Here is a 7,604-nt window from a genome sequence, read left to right as displayed (position 1 = left end):
TACGTGCCTTTTGTGTGTCATCATTGTGAAATTGTCTTGCGATCAGCGTAATCGGTTGCGCAAAGTTCATTAAAAATTACGGCTATTTTATTTCTGAATCTACAGTGAGAGTAGTCACACACAGGTTTGCTAGAGCATGAAATTTAAATGTGTATTGTGCGTTTTATCTGCGTATATTTAGCCAGAAACATCGGCTCTAACGTGTCTTGCTCATTTAGATATTCCTACGTTAGTGTCATCTAGCCGCTCTGGCACAAAGTGCCTGCCCGCGCCCACATCGAGATGGCCGCCACTGCCACCGCAGCCGCAGCGCCGCTCGCACGACGATCGGGAGGAGGACTCCCCATTGTTCTCGAGCTCTTCGGAACGGTTCGTCACGTGGGCCACCAGAGCGTGACGAGGGACGAGCTTGCCTCGGCGATCGCGGGCAGATCGGTTTGGAAGACGGAGCAGCGTGGTCGTGCACCGAGATACAGCTGAAGATGTGGTCGGCAGGTTGAAACTCCCCTGCCGAAGTCTTCGCCGGTAGCTCGACAGACGGTGCAAGTCCGTCAAGTTCTTCGGCCGCGAGGTGCCAACAGCCCGACACTCTTCAAATCGGGATCTAGGCGAGCACGCCAGAGATAAGCCTCGTGTTCCAAGCAGCCCTCGGAACTGTCCGCCGGACTCTTTTTTTTTTAATCGCGTTTGATCTTTCATTTAATTATTAATCGCGTGTTAATTTTTGTATGTTCTTTAGTGTAGTGCTTGCCGCGTTTATTGTCGCGTGTATTTTTCATTTGTCTCGCCTATGTTTTTCTTAATTTCGCGAGCGTTAGAAATTCCCGCGTAGTGGGCTTTGTGTCACGCGTCACGTCAGAGTGTGATTTGTGTGGGACCCGGACGCCTTCCGTGCGACTTTGCAACATTTGCTTTCAATTTGCGTAGTCTTTTTTCATCATTTCTCTCGCCTGATTTTATTTTGTTACATTGAGCCTGTGTTTTTCCGTCGCCTCCCGTTTCATGCCTCTGGTTCACGGTGATCAGTCGTGGACCTTATCGCCGGTCAGCAGTCGAACCATAAATAAATGCACGCGGGGTGGGTTTGTTGTCGCCCCATCCACTCCAGTTCGAAGAGTGCGAATAGCTTACCCCTTATCTTGGACACGCTCTTAGGGGCAGCTTTTACCCGTGGGCTCCACTATCTTATATTTTTTTTTGATGGGAATAAAATTAGATTGTTCTGTAAATTGTGTACAATATTTCTCTAATAGTGCTCTTTCCAATCATTCCACGTCAATGTAGCCACATCTCCTCACGGAAGCATGCAAGGTTCTCAGACACATCACTGAAGCAGTAGGCGATGTTTAGGCACGACAAGCTTATGCATCTGGGAGGACCTAATGAGTTGTGAAATATTTGTGACATTGACTTGACACATGCTAGCGTTGATGTACAAGCGAGGGCAGCACAAATTCGGGCTTTAGGTCTCTGAAGTAGTGCCAATTTGAGGCAAAGGCAAATATATGCGTCACGTCTAAAAGATGCCGATTTTTCAGCAAGAGAACGCCGGCACCATCTGTCACCACGTGGCACATATTGGCGTGTGCTGCTGTAGCGGTGACAGATGGCACCACCCTACCGCTACAGTGACATCGCGAACGGCCTGTGCCTCTTTATGTCTCGATATAAAAAAACGATATCGAGAAGACCGACAACATAACACCGGAACTTTGATGCCGAGTCAAGATAAAGGATAGCGAAAGAATGCATTAGCATTCACACACCGAAAAGGCGGTCAACGGGTGAGAAACGGCTATATATATATATATATATATATATATATATATATATATATAAACACACGTTGTCACGTAGTACTGACAGCGAAGAACACAGTAGTAATACTGTGAATGACGAAACTAACTTTTATCGAGCGAACCTGTGCCCACAACAAGAGGCTACACTTAAAACAACGATAGCGGCGAAGACAGTCGGCGATCGTCGAAATCTGATCAGCGGGTCAAGCTGATACGTGATACGTTTATGCATGAGCCATCGAACGTTCCAGAGTAATCGCTGGTGCCCGTGTGTTTTCAAGAAAATTCTACAAAATTCGTGTCCCACACGCATTCAGATCACACAAGCTTCGGTGACAACAGACAGCAGCAAAAACCGTCGATAACATTCGAGAAACATCAAATAAATGCTGGCGCGTTCCACCCTGAGCGATAACATTCTTTTTAGACGGTCAAAAGCCGTCACCAGAAAAAGATACACGAGTACACTGGCGGCGGCGGCGATGAAAGACAATGGGTATTGTTCGCCCAGGCAGTCTTGTAACGCAAACAAATCTCAACTTTTTTAGGACGAAGCTTGCTTGGCCTACTATATCATGGTTTCGCCAGGCCGGTGGTTGCTAGTTGCTTTCTCGCTGAGTAGATTCCTCCTTACACTTAAAAAAAAAAAAAGAAGCGCATCCGACGGTGTGCTTGAAACCTCGGTACCCTAGCGGAGCAGCCCGACGCTCCAACCATTAGTCCATAATCTGTTTTGTTTTTACTTATTTTCTCAGCCTAATTGCAATAAACAATCACACGTGCGTCGCTCATGATGCTGTTGTAAGGGAAATAGGCGGCCTTTAGTGGTACAGATGAAATAGTTTGACAGCTGCAAAATTTTGCAAGGCATTCTTTCTCATTACTGGCATATGCGCTTTATTAAGGCAATTTCCGATATTTAAATCTGATCGACTATTCATACCCATCGCGGCTTTCTAAGATGAATACTGCGACAACGCACGATGGCACGTTTGTGTGGTACACTTACAATCTGCATAAAGTGAGAGGGTTGAGGGCGGGTTGTTTGCGCGAGATGTTCTTTCAGTTATTCCATGCGAGCTAATCGGTGGCGGCTGCTGTCACTTGCGGTTGTACAGAAACACAGCGCTCATATTTGGCTAGCGTGTTACCATGGCGAAGCGTAACCGTTGTAGCAGTGGTCAGTGGCGTATTCTACAACAAAAGCAAAATTACCCTGTCACGCAAAAATAAGGTAGTAGGTGTCAGCCTACAGAAGCAGCTTACTCATACATCTCTAATTTCTACAGGATGGCTTTCCTTTCGTTTTCGACCTTGTGTAAACGACTGGTATTTGCCCTCTAGTGTCGCAGTATCGCATGTACACTTCAGACGCTCACTTAAATTCATCAAGTGATTCTAAGTTAAACTGATGTCCCTGTCAGAACGGATATTCGAGAACAAGTGTATGAGAATTGCAATTGGAGCGCGCATACATTCACTATGCAGCAATTCAAACGCTCATTAGTTAATGCTACTATGGAGTACTTCTCTAGATAAATGGACAAACTAACTCATGAGTCGGCTCATCCGGACTCGGACAAGCCCGGGAGTCTGAGCCTATATGAATTCGGGCGAGCCTGAGAGGTGTGACTCTGGGCCTGGATTGAGTCCACCCGAGTATAACTTTGGCAAGTCTGAGTGAACCCGGCTTAGTACAATTATTTGGTGAGTCCGAGTCCGAGCGAGCCCTAAGCAAAAAAAAAAAAAAAAAAATTGTGAGTGTGTTTGAGTTAGTTACAAGATTTTACTGACGTTTCCGCCACCTAGAAATACATGGCAGTGCCATATTTATTGTACGTGTTCTAGAGACACACATCGTATTTCGACGAAGGTTCGACCAGTTACGCTGAGCATTTTTAAACAAGTAAAGGTGTAACTCCTCATAGCAAGTATTAAGAACTTTCTCAGCACAAATTCGACAGCCTATTTAAGAGGCCACAAAGCACCTTTAAAGTGTGTTGTTGGGAGGATCGGAACATGTTCATGACTACAGAAAGAGGCCAAGAATTAAGATAAAGACAAGGAAGTGGACCTGCACAATGCTTCGTTGACTGCCCGTCTTGTAGACTTCACTGTTTTTCTCTTGCTTTGTGCTCGTATTTCAGTATTCATGAAAGCACCTTCAGCACAGAAATTACACCACCTCGTTCTGCCAAAGGCGCGCATTATACATGCCAAACTACATCTTTACACATCCTATATATTTCTCGTAGGACACAAATTTATAAAGCATATTAGCGACAAGTCATATTTACCAGGAATTTCATTAATTCACTACATATGCCTAATTAGCCCACACAGTTTCACTTACCCTGGCACAGTGCACTCGACATATGAAAACATACATTCCCCCTTCGCTTAACTGCTAAAGCTGGAATGACTCTCTATACGTTTTTGTCCACGCCTGGAGCGGGTATTTTCTGTCACATGATACGTACGTCACTGTGGAAAGCGTAACATGCCACATGCAACGGAAAAAAAATTACCGACGATTACAATTCTCCATAATGCGAAATTTGACCGCAGCTCTATGGATGTTTTCATCTCTCAACATATTGACTGGCGCGGACAATCTGTCTCACGCGGCACGTTCCTACCGGAGCGAAGCACTGCGGCGACTGCCTCGCTATAGGGAGATCGAGAGAGGCAGCACGTGGCTGACGCGTGGCTGCGATTCACAGCAGCCGCCACAGACAGAACTCCGCTCACGCAGCGCTTTGGTGAACAGGCGACGTGCAGAGTGCCTCGATGTGCGCCGTTGCAAATGAAGCGGAGGCCAGCGAGCGCATCGAGGCACCCTAACGATGCGTGCTAAGCTAGCACCATCTCGTAGCCATCATCGCCATAGTCCAGCTTTCGTGGCACTACGCTTTTGTTCCCACGCTTTCGCCATACCCTCCTCCTTCGCTTTCCTCTTCGCGCTATCTTCGCTGTCACCGTCTTTCATGGCCCGCTGTGCTCCGTGCTCGTTTTCTTTTTTTGCCCTGCTCGTTTGCTCGGTTACGATGTACGACGCCGACGCTTGCCGCGGGAACGGGCGCCTAAAAACTGAGCTCTAAGAGAGCGAATTTCCAGGACCAAGTAAACAGCGTAAACTTCGACATACCTGTACCAACAATCAGAAGGTGATTGCTAGTTTCGTTTTCTAGGATCATGTACGCTCAAAGCGGTTGCCGCATATCGTAACTTAATTTTTTTATTTCTATTTTTGTGAGTTTTCAATCCGGTGAAACGCAGGAAGTGGTTATCTTCGTGCGTCCGTCGAGCTTACCTCCGCTCACCCATGCCAATCGCTCAGCGATATCAAAAGTCGGGTCGTGCTTGTACATCTATCTGCTTCGGCTATCGTCCCAAGTATGAAGATGGGAAAGATAAGACAGAGAAACTCACTCAGGCGTGCAAGGAACGGAAGACGCAGGGAACCAGGTCAATCAAGCATTAGACGAGGATGGATAGGTCGGGGCATCACATGTGTTGCGCGGCTCTGTGGTATTCCAACACTGAGAATTCCAGTACTGTGAAGTTTTTCAGGTTTTATAGTGACAGCTGGTAATCACATGTATTTAACTTTATTTTCTGAGCAAGTAATCATATTGCATGAGTAAACCAGTTCTGTCCTAGCCTCAGTGGACTGACATAGGAGCAGTGTCGCTCGACGCATTCGTCATGACGGTAGCCCTTCTGCATGCTGTCGGTGAAATACTCGTACTGCAGGGCTTGAGTCCTTGTTTGTTGCGCTATGCATTTTGCGCACTCTTTACTTTGCCGACACATACGGCCACGGCTAAAGTAAAGAAAAAACAAGGCGTGATGTTTTATCAAATTTCAAGAGCGATGATGGCAAAAGGATGCACGCACGTAATTTCTTATTGCGTTTTGATGCACCATTCCTGAGATATATCGTACTGAAAAAGGTTGTAGCTCTCTATTTTATCTGAATTTTCGAGCGCAGACAGTACCATACGCTCTGTTACCTTGCTTTATGCGCAGCTTTGGTGTCTGCAAGTTTTTGAGCACCTATGTTATAGACGAGGCGCAATGTTGCTTGTTTTGACGGCAAAAATGTATTTAATTCTACCAGTAATACAAGAGTAGAGTATTTAATGATATTAAGAGCTAACTGGTAATCTCCCTTGCGAGGAAGAGTGCTATTAAGTTTCTTTTTTTGTTAATTGTCGGTTCCTTGCGTTGCTGTTGTGTAAAAACAGTGTGTTAATAATCGCCGTGCTTTTCTGTATATTTGAATATGACACAATGTATGACGAGAGGCAGATTATATGCGCTTGTAAGCGCTACAGAAATATGCCCCCTCATTCGGCATGAAGTTCAAATAATGACAGAAATTATAGGCTACTTCCTCTTCATGCGTTTGCATGCAGCCAGTTTAAACTTCTGTGAGCCTGTACTTCTGATACTGTCAATGAAATACAAGTATTGTACTCTACCTTCTTTCTGTAAGCAACAAAATCTATAGCCGTCATAACATACGTGATAGTCAACTTCCGGCTGACCAGCCCGTGATGGTTAATTTTCGCATTGCTTTCGATCTTCTGGAATCTGTGTTCGCTCATCATGTACAAATTTCAGGGCTGAAATCACGGTCTTCTGCCCCCGGCGCGGGCGTGGCCCGCGACTTCGACAACGCAGTCCCTTAGGACCAAATAAAGTTTCTTGTCTGTCTGTCTGTCTGTCTGTCTGTCTGTCTGTCTGTCTGTCTGTCTGTCTGTCTGTCTGTCTGTCTGTCTGTCTGCAGACTGACGCTTTTGCACTGCGTGGAGGTCAGTCTTTTTCCAGTACAGAATGTGTGAATAAAAACAAAAACGTTCAATTTTTATCGCGTTGAGTTTTGGCTGACTGAGAAATCGGCCAGAATTAGTTGACTTACTTCACAATACGCGAACAAAATTAAAGATTGATGGTACCAGGAAGTTATTTTTTTCATACTAACCCCCCCCCCCCCCCCCCCCCCCCCGCTTTTTGTGGGCTAGTTGATCTGCAGCCCTAAACTTATCCACAAATTAGGAATTTTAAACCGACTGCTTTCACTAAATGACGAACTGTAGCATGTTACCTTCGAAAATTGGTAGCTGACGACGGTTTGCTATATAAAAATATTCATTATAGTTGTTTGACACTGATGTGTATGAGCGCTGTGTCCCAGTGCTTTAAGAAATGAACAGAAGCTTCTCATGTAAACGCGGCAGAAAAAAGGCGTTTCGTAAACACGGCACACTTCAGCGGGTTCTACTCCGCGATTTCTCCAATATCGCCGCGCGGCCAGCGGACCTGCAAGAGAGCATGGACGCAGCCCACCTGCATGTGAAGTGGGAAAGGGCTTTGCGGAAAGCCACCTTCTCCCGGCAGCACTCCCTCTTCCTCTACCATCTGATCTCATCAGTCCCGTCGTGGAGGCATTGTTTTGTTTGTGAAATATTTCCAGTTCGATATCCGGCAACCGCTAGTTGTGGAAGGGGCGCTGCCGCCGCGTATTGGCAAGGGACCGAGTGTCCCAAGGGAAGTATAGGGAGTTTCTGCCCCCTGCCTGTACTTCACCGACGCACAAGGTCAGCATCCGCCTCAGCAGCCACGGTGCACACGCATTTGCCTCCGAGTTTCGGACAGCTTGCTGAATTTCTGAGGTAGAAAGATCTGGATATTTTAGCTAATTACAAGCTTAGGAATAAAACGAACGCGGAGCACAGGAAAGCCACGTGTCTTGGCTGCAAAGCGCCGGCTGCGTGCAGGGGGATTTAATTTTGGTGG

The sequence above is a fragment of the Dermacentor andersoni genome, chromosome 3, assembly GCF_023375885.2.
Source record: "Dermacentor andersoni chromosome 3, qqDerAnde1_hic_scaffold, whole genome shotgun sequence".
NCBI classification, from domain to species: domain Eukaryota; kingdom Metazoa; phylum Arthropoda; class Arachnida; order Ixodida; family Ixodidae; genus Dermacentor; species Dermacentor andersoni.
This window is presented reverse-complemented; position numbering follows the sequence as displayed.